The sequence below is a fragment of the Chrysemys picta genome, chromosome 17 (genome assembly GCF_011386835.1).
Source record: "Chrysemys picta bellii isolate R12L10 chromosome 17, ASM1138683v2, whole genome shotgun sequence".
Lineage (NCBI taxonomy): Eukaryota > Metazoa > Chordata > Testudines > Emydidae > Chrysemys > Chrysemys picta.
This window is the reverse complement of record NC_088807.1, coordinates 14,412,720-14,428,034: the sequence shown is the minus strand read 5'-3', so window position 1 is coordinate 14,428,034 and position 15,315 is coordinate 14,412,720.

The following is a 15,315-nucleotide window of genomic DNA, read 5'->3' as shown; positions in this document are numbered from 1 at the left end:
TTAAAAAAGAATAAGGAAAAATGGGAAAAGTTAAAGGAAAACACATCACCCTGCTCTGTGGTAGGGAACATTACAAACAGTGTCTCTGGAATGTCAAGGCAGTTCATAGTCTGTTCCTTGTAGGTCCCAGGCCCCTTCTCAGGCCCTGGCTGTTCTGCAGACAGGTTCATTCCCCCTCTGTAATTCCTTATATTAATGTAACAGGGTAGCCTGGCCCTTAAGGGCCAAGAGGCCTGGGGTTAGCCAGACATGTTCAATCAGCCCCACTTGTGCCATAATTAAGTGCATCTTAGCCAGAGAGGACATGGTTAATTGTGGTCAGGTGACAGCCTGGAATGCCTGGGCCTTGGAAAAGGGCTGAGAAAACCCATTTTACAGGAGAAACTCCAGGGAACAAGGTTGGGGTAGGGGCTGGAAGAGGGGCTGAGGATGTGGGAAGGAGTCTGGGAGTCAGGTCTCTATCTCAGAGCCAAAGAGACTTAAAAGATAGTCCAGAGGGGCTGAGAAATTATGATCAATATATGACAAGTTTATACATTGATATATCACATTATCAATATCTATTATTCACACTGAAATAAAATTATTCTACTTAACTGCCAGGGGGCAAATTTGTCACATACACATGGGAAACATGCAGCATCAGCTATTGATAATCTTAACTCAGGAAGTTCCTTCGAGAGGAAATGTAGCCAAATTCCAAACCTGGAGACAATGGAACTTTCTGTGCATGCGTCCTGTAGATAACTAACTGCTTGGTTTGCAAAATAAGGTAAGGGGGGGGCAAGAAGATGAACAATAAGGGGTCACAAGAGGGGCGGATACATGTAGCTTGCTAACTATGTATGCTAATGATGGCAAATTTTAGCCAATTATGGAGCGATAGATTATCATAGTAATAGAATCATAGAATCATAGAATATCAGGGCTGGAAGGGACCTCAGGAGGTCATCTAGTCCAACCCCCTGCTCAAAGCAGGACCAATTCCCAACTAAATCATCCCAGCCAGGGCTTTGTCAAGCCGGGCCTTAAAAACCTCCAAGGAAGGAGATTCCACCACCTTCCCTAGGTAATGCATTCCAGTGCTTCACCACCCTCCTAGTGAAATAGTGTTTCCTAATATCCAACCTAGACCTCCCCCACTGCAACTTGAGACCATTGCTCCTTGTTCTGTCATCTGCCATCACTGAGAACAGCCGAGCTCCATCCTCTTTGGAACCCCCCCTCAGGTAGTTGAAAGCAGCTATCAAATCCCCCCTCATCCTTCTCTTCTGGAGACTAAACAATCCCAGTTCCCTCAGCCTCTACTCATAAGTCATGTGCTACAGAACCCTAATCATTTTTGTTGCCCTCCACTGGACTTTTTCCAATTTTTCCACATCCTTCTTGTAGTGTGGGGCCCAAAACTGGACACAGTACTCCAGATGAGGCCTCACCAATGTCGAATAAAGGGGAACGATCACGTTCCTCGATCTGCTGGCAGTGCCCCTACTTATACAGCCCAAAATGCCGTTAGCCTTCTTGGCAACAAGAGCACACTGTTGACTCATATCCAGCTTCTCGTCCACTGTGACCCCTAGGTCCTTTTTTGCAGAACTGCTACCTAGCCATTCGGTCCCTAGTCTGTAGCAGTGCATGGGATTCTTCCGTCCTAAGTGCAGGACTCTGCACTTGTCCTTGTTGAACCTCATCAGGTTTCTTTTGGCCCAATCTTCTAATTTGTCTAGGTCCCTCTGTATCCGATTCCTACCCTCTAGTGTATCTACCATGCCTCCCAGTTTAGTGTCATCTGCAAACTTGCTGAGAGTGCAGTCCACACCATCCTCCAGATCATTAATAAAGATATTAAACAAAACCGGCCCCAGGACCGACCCTTGGGGAACTCCAGTTGAAACTGGCTGCCAACTAGACATGGAGCCATTGATCACTGCCTGTTGAGCCCGATGATCTAGCCAGCTTTATATCCACCTTATAGTCATTCATCGAGCCCATACTTCTTTAACTTGCTAGCAAGAATACTGTGGGAGACCATATCAAAAGCTTTGCTAAAGTCAAGGAATAACACATCCACTGCTTTCCCCTCATCCACAGAGGCAGTTATCTCATCATAGAAGGCAATTAAGTTAGTCAGGCACGACTTCCCCTTGGTGAATCCATGCTGGACTGTTCCTGATCACTTTCCTCTCCTCTAAGTGTTTCATAATTGATTCCTTGAGGACCTGCTCCATGATTTTTCCAGGGACTGAGGTGAGGCTGACTGGCCTGTAGTTCCCCGGATCCTCCTTCTTCCCTTTTTTAAAAATGGGCACTACATTAGCCTTTTTCCAGTCATCCGGGACCTCCCCTGATCGCCATGAGTTTTCAAAAATAATGGCTAATGGCTCTGCAATCTCATCCGCCAACTCCTTTAGCATCCTCGGATGCAGTGCATCCGGCCCCATGGACTTGTGCACGTCCAGTTTTTCTAAATAGTCCCGAACCACTTCTTTCTCCACAGAGGGCTGGTCACCTTCTCCCCATACTGTGCTGCCCAGTGCAGCAGTCTGGGAGCTGACCTTGTTCGTGAAGACAGAGGCAAAAAAATCATTGAGTACATTAGCTTTTTCCACATCCTTGGTCACTAGGTTGCCTCCCTCCTTCAGTAAGGGGCCCACACTTTCCTTGACTTTCTTCTTGTTGCTAACATACCTGAAGAAACCCTTCTTGTTACTCTTAACATCTCTTGCTAACTGCAACTCCAAGTGTGATTTGGCCTTCCTGATTTCACTCCTGCATGCCTGAGCAATATTTTTATACTCCTCCCTGGTCATTTGTCCAATCTTCCACTTCTTGTAAGCTTCTTTTTTGCGTTTAAGATCAGCAAGGATTTCACTGTTTAGCCAAGCTGGTCGCCTGCCATATTTACTATTCTTTCTAACATCGGAATGATTTGTTCCTGCAACCGCAATAAGGATTCTTTAAAATACAGCCAGCTCTCCTAGACCCCTTTGCCCTTCATGTTATTCTCCCAGGGGATCCTGCCCATCTGTTCCCTGAGGGGGTCAAAGTCTGCTTTTCTGAAGTCCAGGGTCCGTATTCAACTGCATATAATGATTTGGTGTAAGTATTTTCTTTGTTCTTGCTGACTTATGAACTTGAACCCAATTGCAATTGAAATAAACTGATCACCCCTCCCGGGGCTCCTTGCTTGATTAGCTGTGTCCATCTCTCCTTATTCCTCAGCTGGAACGGACAGGAATTTCTATGACAACACCAAATGTATTAATAAACACACAATATCAATATAACATCACTACATTGTGTGTGTATATCTATCTATCTATCTACCTATCTAGTGTGATGGGGCAAGGCCAGATGTCTACAGTAAAGTAGTGAGGAACAGGTATGTTAGCCCCAGGCTAAACAAATCCCTGGTACCATGGTAACCAAATGGCAGTTGCTGCAGGTTAATCAAGACTCCTGGGACCAATTAAGATCCTTCTCGAAGGCAGTGGAGATAGCTACACTGATTGGGACACCTGAAGCCAATCAAGGGCTGGCTGGAACTAGTTAAAAGCCTCCCAGTTAGTGAGGTGTGTGTGTGAGGAGCTGGGAGCAAGAGGTGCAAGGAGCTGAGAGTAAGAGGGTGTGCTGCTGGAGGACTGAGGAGTACAAGCATTATCAGACACCAGGAGGAAGGTCTGTGGTGAGGATAAAGAAGGTGTTTGGAGGAGGCCATGGGGAAGTAGCCCAGGGAGTTGTAGCTGTCATGCAGCTGTTACAGGAGGCACTATAGACAGCTGCAATCCACAGTGCCCTGGGCTGGAACCCGGAGTAGAGGGTGGGCCCAGGTTCCTCCCCAACCTCCCAACTCCTGATCAGACACAGGAGGAGTTGACCCAGACTGTGGGTTCCACCAGAGGGGAAGATCACTGAGGTGAGCAAATCCGCCAATAAGCGCAGGACCCACCAAGGTAGAGGAGGAACTTTGTCTGTCTGTCTGTCTATCCATCCTTGGCATTAGAAAACAGAAAATTTGTCAAAGACAAAGTACATTAATGTTGTGCCCTGGTACAAGCTGGGGAGGTACTTTCATGGACCAGTACCTGGAATGCTGGTATCCAAAACAAAGATAAGGAAAGATACAGAACAAGAAGTTAAGGAACTGGGGTGAACTGCTGGGTTTGATTTTAGTGATGTGTACAGATTTTTGTAACTTGTAAAATCATCCAATAAATACTACCAGCTGAAATGTGTAACTTTGTAAGCACGCCTTCTTTGTAAGGTGAATGTACAACATTTCATGAGACAGCTTCCCAGAAACTGGTATTGTATTGAGTTTTTCTTCCTCTGCTGTACTATTATTTACTTTTAGCAATAAACTTGACTGACATGGGTTGTTTGGTCTCTTGAGTATATTTCATATCAAACAAAAGTGTTTGACAAAGACTTCCATTGACTTCAATGAGCATTGGATCAGAACTGGCTGTTGGATAGTTTGGCACTATTTTAACATACTTTAATGGCCATATGAGATTTTCTTTTTTTTAAATATTTCTGGCAGATAAGGCCATTGAATGGAAAGCATGACTAGAATTTCCTTGAATTTAGTTTCTTATTTTTGTAAACTAAATGTGTGTATTAGCAATTTATCCATGAAGAAGGCATTCATTGATTGGATTAGGAGCCCTAGAAGAAGGACTAGAGTTTGACAAAGAGCCCATTCCTGGTCTCAGTGAAGTCAAAGGAAGTTTTGCCATTGACTTCAGTGGATACAGGATTGGGTCTTGAGTCAGGAAGCCAGAAGCAGCCATTTTCATAGGTCAGGAAGATCATGTTTACAGGTTTAATATGTATTGAAAGTTATTGTATTATAAGTGATAATTGCATGTGTCTGGTGTGTGAGACTCAAGTTTCTTGGAGCAAAATAGAGTTGATTTAATAGACAAAAACTAAAATATTTTTACTCCAAATAGCGCTATGATGTCTCATGTGAGTTAACCTCTGAGTACATTATACTCCCATTCTCCTCTGTGGGCTGGATTCTCTGTCCACACTACATCTCCAATGATGCAACAGGGACTCCTATGATCAAACACCTTCCCTCACCAAGAGTGGAGACCATGGTGCTTCTCAGAAGATTTAGGCTCAAAAGGAGCCTGGTCCATAGAGGATAAGGGATGGGAGAGACACAAAGACTACAATTCCCATGAGGCACCACAGCACCATTTGGAATAAAAATATTTCATTTTTCTGTATTTTGACAAAACATTAGAAATGTCCAGAGAAAGCAGATATTCTTCGCAGAAAACAAACAAACAAACCCTCTTGTTGAACATCCAATTTTCTATCAAAAATCATTTTCACAGAGAATTTTCGATCAGCCCTCGTCCTATCTCAGTGTACAAGGAATTAGGGCCAAGGATTCCTTCAGTATGGTCTGAAAAGTGAGAGGAAAATGCCAAACAAAATATTTTAGCCAGGGCACCAAAACAATCTTCACTTATAAATCTCTTTTAAGCAGCAAAGTCCATCTGTGTGAGGAAGATGGTCAATATCCCAGTTACTCTGTGCTTGTGCTTGGGGGCAGGATTAGAAGGGCAGGGGGCAAAGTGCCCTCTGTATTATGAGGCTGTTAGGTTGGACTGAAGCATTCTCATTTGTACCAGGTCCAGGGATGCCCCCTACAAAGCGGGATATCTCGGGGGGTGGGGGGAGGAGACCTTCTTAACCACTTGAAGGTCCTTTGTGTAGCCAGAATGGCCCAATGGAAAATTCCATTTCCATGTGGCCATCCCACCAAGACCTCAACCTCTCTCTTCACCCCATCTTCATCCCTCTGGCAACAAAACTGCCACTGCCTTGACCCTGTCCCTGATTTTTAGTCACACTCAGGCCTGTCAGGCCAGCAATGCACTTAACCTGTTCAGCCATTTGCTCTGTTGCCACAGGAAAATAAATGGGGGACATCCTCCCTGGTCACTGGAAATCCCAGACAGGGCCCCTAAGGAAGCACAAGTGCCAACAACTTCCACACCCATTTACAGTATTCTGTGTGGGCTACAGCCTTGTAGAAATACTCATCCTTCTTCCATCAGGGTTCCCTCAACCACCCTCATACCAAGGCATAAAGCCCCTGCTGTCTCTCAGCTCCCCAGGTCTCTCTGAGCAGGGGAAATCAGCCAGTGCTGTTCCACACCCCAGGCATCTCTACAGAAACCTCCCCCAGGACTTTCTTAGCCCAGCATCTCTTGCAGGCTCCAGCCTCAGTCGCTATGTGAGCACATTGTCTCTTATAAGAAATCCAATGCTATGACACCTGCCATAGGAAAACCCCCTCTCACTTCACCACATCCTGGCAGAGCTCTCCCTCCCCCAGGAGCTAGAGGACTTTTTGAGTAGGGGATGGAGGAGACTGTGCATCCAAAACTGTTCCCACAGGAGGGATGGGGGGAGGAAGGAGCAGAAGATGCCCAGCAGCTCAGGGAAGGTCTACTCACTTCTCCGTCTCCCCCTCCCTCTTCTCTATTCCACAACACTAGGCCTCAGAGGTGGTGCAGAGACCCTGGATCTGCCCCTCCCCCAAGTTTGGAAAGGGAGCACTAGAGACTTCACAGGTGCAGCAAGAACAGACCTGGGCCTGGGGGGCAAGGAGCGTGCGTGGGTGCAGAACTCATGTGAGTCTGAGGCAGATGTGGGAGCAGTGGGAAGGAAATTAATTGACATGTGGCTAGGGGAGGGAACAAAATTAATTAATTGATATTGGGGTGGGGGGTTGGGGAGAAGCAGAATGCTGTGGACCAGCATTCAATACTTTGTGCAAATGTGTGCCTTTTATCTCAGTTGGATCCTCTACCAAGAGCTCCTGTTCAAGGGACCAAAACCGTCTTACTCTATACATTTGTGAAAGTTGGCAACATTGCAGTAGTCACACAAGCATTGGGGGTGAGAGGAGGGAATTAAAAAAATCTGAAGACACCCTCCAAATCACAATTTAATCTCTTTACAAAACATCTCATGATTTTGGGGACGCTCTCATGAACACTTTGGGGTCTGATTCTTTCTCTTTCAGGAGTGGCCACATTGACTTCCTCATTACGAGACACTGAACATTCTCCTCACTGGCCTGACCACACAGACAAGAACCGTTGCTGTTGGGATGATTTGCTTGAGGGATATTTTTGTCTCGTTGCAAAGCACACAACACAGCACAACTGTAAATAGGTATGAGCTGAGCTTAAGCTGATGTAATGCTGTAATTATGTCTAACTATGGACACAATTTATTTCATAATAATCCGCATGCAGAGATGTGGTCACAAAAACCACAGGATGTGGCTAGAGTAAATTAAAAAGTGCATGAGAACCAGTGAAGAAACTTGTTTCCTGCCTGTCCATAACCTCCTCAAATCCTCCACTCAACACACTCACACTCAGGACTTGTCTACATTACAAAATTAAGTGGACTTTATCTAATTCGATAGTCCCCAAATTAATGAGTTCCCAGATTAATGAAGTAGATTTTGCGTGGCCACACCATGCTCATTGTCTCAATGGAGTGTGTCCTCACTAGCAGCACCTGCATCAATGCACAAAACAGTGCATTGTGGGTAGCTATCCCAAAGTGCATCTTGCCGCAGTGTGCTTTGGGAAGTTTGTGCAATGCCTCATGGGATGAAAACATTGTCTCAGGGGAGAATGGGAACATTGCATTGGCATTCAAAAGATCCCGAGGCTTTATTAGGGGAGGGGCTGTTTCCTGTGTACCTGGCTGCAGTGTAGCAGAGTTGAGAATGATCTCCAGAGCGGTCACAGATGAGCATTGTGGGACACCACCTGGAGGCCAATGAAATCAAATTACACAATGCTGTGTCTGCACTACCTCGCAGTCAACCCATAAAAATTGAATTAAGCACTACACCTCTCACAGAGGTGGATTACAGAAGTCGACATTAGAGACAACTTGGGTTGGCGTAAATGACCCACCCAGTAGTGTAGACACATACATTAACAGGTCGACTTAAGGTGGCTTCCTTTGACCTAACTCTGTAGTGTAGACCAGGCCTTAGCCTTAGCCTTAGCCAATGTCCCTGCTGCCTTACTCCAGTGGTGGAGTGCAAGAGCCTGGAAGAGTTCCCCATGCCCTCTCCCTGCCCCAGGGCTGGACTTTGCCTGCAGAATGTGTAAATTACTGTCTTATGCTACCACTTACTTATGTTGATGTTTATATGAATTTGACATTTTAAAATTAATTTCTCCCCTGCTTTATTCCCTGCCTCTTTCTTGTTACACTGTGTGTCCCTGATTCACTCCTTACTAACCTGGGGACTATTCCGGTTTCTCTCCCCAGTTCCCATCACTCTGGATCTGGATTGCAAAGCAATAATATGCAGAGAGAGTTACAAATATTGCAATCCTCCTGTTTATTGATGATGTCTCCCAACTTTGTATCATCAGCAAATTTCTTTAGCAGACTTTTACTTTTTGTGCCAAGGTCATTCAAAAATATCAAATAAGATTGGCCCCAAGACCAATCCTTGAGGAACACCACTAGTAATCTCTCTGCAGTCCGATAGTTCACCTTTCAGCACAACTGTTAGAGAGCTTATTCCTTCACTCTCCCACTTTCCTGGTCCTTCTCGCATGAACAGAGCAACAATACCCGAAGTCCGAAGGTGCAAACAATTCGATGTTTATTGGGGTGAACTTCCAGCAAGCTTAAATCCAAGTTCCTTTTTCCTTATTTCCTGTTACTTCCTGTTTGCCCCTAGTTTATATGGTAATATTCTTAGCTATACCTTAACCAATCATTCTACTAAAATTTACCTAACCAATCCTAACATATTGTAACATGATTAGCTAACCAATTATATCCCACCACCTTAATTAGTTTACACCCAGCAAAATTAATTATACAGCAGACAGAAAAAATCACAGAACCAGACAGAGACCATGCAAATAAACAATAGCAAAGTGGGCACTATAATGACAAAACAATACAGAAGTGAGGATTTCACAACTACATCTATACAGACATAAGGGTTCCCCAGCTGTGTCTATTGATCAGTGAGTTCTTAGCAGACAGAAAACTATCAAACTAAATTTCCTTTTACATCTTCTAGGCCAGGGGTTGGCAACCTTTCAGAAGTGGTGTGCCTAGTCTTCATTTATTCACTCTAATTGAAGGTTTCGCGTGCCAGTAATACATTTTAACGTTTTTAGAAGGTCTCTTTCTATAAGTTTATAATATGTAACTAAACAATTGTTGTATGTAAAGTAAATAAGGTTTTTAAAATGTTTAAAAAGCGTCATTAAAAATTTAAAATTACATTAAAATGCAGAGCCCCCCCAGACTGGTGGCCAGGACCCGGGCAGTGTGAGTGCCACTGAAAATCAGCTCGCGTGCTGCCTTTGGCACGCGTGCCATAGGTTGCCTACCCCTGTTCTAGGCTCTTCCCATTCTCTGGAGGTGATAGATCGGATCACCTTCCTAACAGCCCCAGATTGCCTTATTTCAATGTGACTAGTCTGGAATGTGAGGATGTGACCACACGCTTCCCAGTTTATGCTGCTTAGCCAAAGGCATTGGCCTAAGAACAGGGCCTCAAACTGTCAGAGTGAGAGAAGGCCCTTACACAGATTTTTTCTTTTATACCTCAATAATTAGCTAAATGATAAACATATACCTAAATTTAGGCCTTTACAGACAGGCTTGAATATCTATATCCTAACAATAACCCATTATCTCTCCCCTTTAGCCCATTTCATATCCACTTACAATTCTTGTACTAACTTCTATCTTCTCTAATTTGACTAATAATTTCCCATGTGACATGTCAAACACTTTGCTGAAGTCCAAGTATAGAGCTACTTAACTTCTCTTATTAAAAAAAAAAATCAGTTATTTTCTCAAAGGAGATCAGTTTAGTCTGGCCTGATCTACCTTTAATAAATCCATACTGGATTGCATCCACTTTTCCATTTGGTAGGAGTACCAGTGACAATGTAGGATTCCGGCCTGTATTTTCGTCTGAGATAGAATTTTGGTTCTTGCTTACCTGTTTGATTTTTTGCATTCCTACTAATATATGTGAACAAAGGAACCCTTACTAATATGTGCAAACAAAGGACAAAGACATTGTGTATGTTGCTTCTCCCTAGCCAGATGGGTTTGTTAGTATAATGGGAACAGATAAGAGCAGTTAGGGTGTTACTAGAGCATACATTTGAAGACTGCCTCAACTCCTACCTCAAGGCAAGGCCAAGCAACCAGTGGGGAGGGACAAAAGGGGGTTGGGGGGAAGGTATAAAACACTAAAAGGCCAAAGAAATGCCTGTCCCCAGCTGTAGCACAACCTTACTCCTCACCCCTCCCATGGGGTACAAAAGACGTGGGATGAAGACTCCAGACCCACGACCTCCCAAAATGGAACATGACCATAAGTTGTAAGGGGTGGGACTGTGGCTGTGCATTTCAGGTATAATTATGCCTGCTGCAGAGGGGGGACAGGACATTGGGAAACCAGACTCTGCAGCGTCAGAGCTGGGAAGGAGGATGCGGGTAAAGCCTCTGTGGCATCAGAGCTGGAAAGGGATACTGGGAAACAAGGCTCTGCAGTGCCAGAGTTATGGGACACATGCTTGCTGGAAACTAACCCCTATAAGAACATAAGTACATAATCACATTGCCAGCGTTTCGGACTTCTGGTCTTCTGCTTTCTGTCTGCGTGACAAGAACCAGGGGAGAGGGTGAAGGGTGCCCTCTAACACCATTTATCTCCATTAACTTAATTATTCTCTCCTTCACAATTTATTCTAAAGCCTAGCATACTAACTGGGTCAGACTCTGGCCTGGCTGGGAGTGAGCAGAGGGCTGCAGGCTGCAGGGCAGAGTGACTGACAGGATCCCTGACAGGGGAAGGGATGGGGAATGAGGGAGGCTGGAGGAGTTACCTGGGCAAAGGCTGTTACCACAGGGGCCTATTGTGCATCAATGACCAATGGTGTCGCCCTGCTCAGAACTGGTATCTCCCCAGACCCTTCTCCTCTCTCACTCTCAGTTTAGTTCACTTTGGAAGTGAGTTTAGTTACTAGTTGAATTAAGGGTTTAATTCTGAGTAAGAGTGTCCACACAGGAATTTAATGCAGTTTAATTAACCGACTTTAAATTCATACCTTTAGTTAATTCAGATTAATTTTCCAGAGCATCCCTGTATAGATAAAACCTTAAAGGCTCCAGCACCAGGAGGCAAATACAAAGAACCCAACACTGATCATTTCTAAAAGTCTCTTCTTTTTTAAGCAAATCTCATGATTTGGGTGGCCTGACTTGTGATTTTTGAGCACTGGGGGTGGCAAAGCTAAAGAAAATCCATCTCCGAGGGAGGAAAGGAGGTGGGTTATCATCTGCATAAACCTGAAGCAGAAGATTCTGATCACAAAGAAGATAATGCTTTCCGCCCCCCACAATTCATTTTCTTAATTACCTGAAAGTTGAAAGCTGCCCCGAGTTGCTATGGAAATGTGCCAGGGAGCTCAAAGCCCTGCAGAAAAGGGCTTCTCTAGATGGTTAAACACCCTTAAAGAGCTTGAACTAGCAACAGAAAACAAAGGTACAAGAGGGAAAGAACGATTCCCAAATCCACCAGTGTCTGTAGTATGATCCAGTGACATTGTTCAGGTGCTGATTGTACCAGCAGCAGGGCCTCTGTCCCTCATTTAAAAGCTCACAACACAGCCAGAATTTGCAGAGTTCAGCTCTCAGTTGGGCACCTAATACAGTAGCTAGATTTTTCCAAAGCACCCAGGACCGAGCAGCTGTCAATCATTGTTCTCAAATGCGAGTTTTTATCAGCTGCTGGGTGCTGGCACTTACAGAAATCTGGCCATCAGTCTACAATTCCTGCCAAACATCAGCTCAAACCCAGACACCAAAGCGATGTAATTGCTTCATGCATTGACTGCTTTCCAGGGAGCAAAATACTGGCATGATGTTCTCTTGCATCCACATGGCTGCATTCTCTGAAGGAGGCTAAAAACAGTTTCACAAAGCCATAGCTTGTGATAAATACTTTTTGCTTGACATTTATATTTCATCACATCCCTACAATTAAACGTGACATTAAACACATCTGCAAATTCAAAGGGGACCCTGACGCTGTTGTCAGTTCTCATTATTTCACAGCACATCTCATAACATTGACTGTTTTTCTTAAGACCAACTGCTGAAGTGCTGGGATTATGTGAGAATCTTGGGTTTTGTTGAAATGCGTACGTTTCTAGCCCTCCTGGTTGTGAAGAATACCTGGAAAATCTGACCTCCAAAAGGTTAAACACCAGAAGTCAAATAAAAGCAAACAAAATGTATAATTTAAAAAATCGCATGAATTCTTAAGGCAACCTTGGGATTTTAGGGGTTTGCCTCATGATTTTTGTACGCTTTGGGTTGGCAATGGAATCTCTAAATGGAGCTAAGAGGACTTGAGAGCAGAGCTGTAGATATAAAGAGTCGGGGGATAGGAATTCAGAGTTTGGGTATTTTTCCCGACTTTATTCAGAAGAATCTTTTTTTCCAAAAGGCAAAGAGGCTGCATTTGCCCTAAGAATATTCCAGTGTACTACAGTACTTTGGGTCACTGTGCCTTGTCCTGCTGTGGCCCTGGAGAAGGTTCCCAACTTCCTTGATGCATGGGACTTACAGTTGCTTCTGATTTGGGGATATTCTTTGATGCGGCAGTGCACTGACAAGTCCTGCATTTCAGCAAGTGGAGCATTAATGACATCTGTCCTGCTGCAGAGCGATGGTCGCGTATGTCGGTGTCTCTTCTCCCTGGGGTAGTGGAAGCATTAAGATAAACACAGTAATGTTACTTTTCTGCTAAACCAGCCTAAAGCAAAACAATGTCCATCTGACATCACTGCTGTACGTACATCAGGAGCAGTTCTAATGGGAATCTAGGCTGGGAAAAACCAGCGGCCCCACTTCCTACATAAACCCCTCTGAGGCAGGCAACTCAGATTTCCCCCTCCCCAGCCTTGGTCTGGCCCTTTTCTGCCCCCCAGTTAGGACAGCTGGGCTTTGCCCTGCCACCTGCCAGCTGGGCAGAGGAGCCCTTCTCCCTCTCTCCATGCCAGCCCCATCGAGGTAGTGCCAGGTTCTCCCTGTGATGGAGTGTTACTATGACTCATAGACTTTAAGGTCAGAAGAGATAATCATGATCCTCTAGTCTAATCTCCTGCACATTGCAGGTCACAGAACCTCACCCACCCACTCCTATAACAGACTCCTAACCTCTGGCTGAGTTACTGACATCCTCAAATCATGATTTAAAGACTTTACATTACAGAAACTCCACAATTTACCCTAGTTTAAACCTGAAAGTGACCCCATGCCCTATGCTGCAGAGGAAGACAAAAACACCCCATGTTCACTGCCAATCTGACCTGGAGGAAAATTCCTTACCGACCCCACATATGGCACTCAGGTGGACCTTGAGCATGTGGGCAAGACCCACCAGCTACACACCTGGCAACGAATTCTCTGTAGTAAGTCAGAGCCTGACCTATCTAGTGTCTCATCATCAGCCGGTGGAGATATTTGCTGCTAGCAGTTGTAGATCACCTACATGTGCTTATCAAGGAAGGGATAGCTCCATGGTTTGAGCATTGGCCTGCTTAAACCCAAAGTTGTAAGTTCAATCTTTGAGGGGGCAATTTGGTAAGCTGGGGTAAAAAACTGTCTGGGGATTGGCCTTGCTTTGAGCAGGGGATTGGACTAGATGAGGTCCCTTCCAGCCCTGATGTTCTATGATTATCATACAATAAACTTATCAAACCAGTTTGGTTTTTTTGCCCCAACTGCTCCCCTGGGGAGGCTGTTCCAGAACTTCACTCCTCTGATGGTTAGAAACATTCATCTAATTTCTAGTCTAACCTTGTTGATGGCCAGTTTATATCCATTTGTTCTGGGGTCCACATGGGTACTTAACTTAAATAACTCCTCTCCCTCCCCGGTACTTATCTCTCTCATGTATTTATAGAGAGCAATCATATCTCCCCTCAGCCTGTATTTGTTTAGGCTAAACAAGCCAAGCTCTTTGAGTTTCCTCCATTCCTTGGATTATCCTAGTAGCCATTCTCTGCACCTGTTCCAGTTTGAATTAATCTTTCTTAAACACGGGAGACCAGAACTGCACACAATATTCCAGCTGAGGTCTCACCAGTGCCCTGTATAATGGTAATAACACTTCCATGTTATACACGTCCAATGGTAATAACATTGTACAATTTAAGAATGGTAATAACTCTGTACAATGGTAATAACTCATCCTAGGACTGCATTAGACTTTTTCGTGGCTCATCGTATCTGAAACAAGGATTCTTTTGTGCTGCGGGCAGTGTAGTTTTTTCCTGTCCAGTTTCATATTTTAATCACTGCTGTTATTAATGCCGATATTTATAATAATGGTTCTATGCAAGTTTTTAAACTGTTGTTATGATTAGGTGGCTCCCAACAAGCGTGTCTTTGATCGATGGGCAATCACAGTACCTTGCTGAAGTTGGTGGCTGTGACAGCCACCTTCCATTCAGGCTAAATAAGGGAACCATTAAATGCCCCTCTATTTAGTTTCAGCTGAAGCAATGGAAAACCACCGCCCAAGGACTAGACCACAGACAAGTCTGGGTGTGGCAGGACCATGTGGTCCAAGAGGATTCCTCAGGGTCTGATAAGAAAAGCAGGGTCTGGCTATTTGAGAGAAGCAGCAGAAACACCTCAGAACAACCAGAGAAAGCAACAAGAAAAACAGACACAGCCAGAGGAGCACTTGTAGCAGGACCCAGTGAAAAAGGCTGAGAGAGAAAGAAGGCTGTTGGGCAGAGTGCTGGCTGGAAACAGCCTTGGAGCTTGGATCAAAGAAAGTGCCTCCTGTTGTCTGGTTCCTGTTGTGTTCAGGGAAACAGGACTTTGTAGATGTTATGTAAATAAATGGGGTTGCATCAACAAACATACCTGACTCTGTCATCAATTTCTCCTCTCAGTGTAACTATGCACAAAACCCAGAATAATGGCTCACTGCTTGGGTCAAAGGGAAACCTATATATATAATTTTCATAGGGTTAAACCAGCTTCTGAATTCATAGGAGTCATAAATATCCCTGTAAGTAGTAACCTGTCCTACAGTCATTTACTAAAGCTCTAAGGGATAAATCAGTGTTTGTTAGTATAAAAACAGCCAAAGTAATATTAGGGAAATCTCGGAAAAGTGAATGAGACTCCATATCTCTGAGATCACTTGAGTTCTTTGTCTCCAGCTTTCAGGAAAAGATCTTTGTGGTG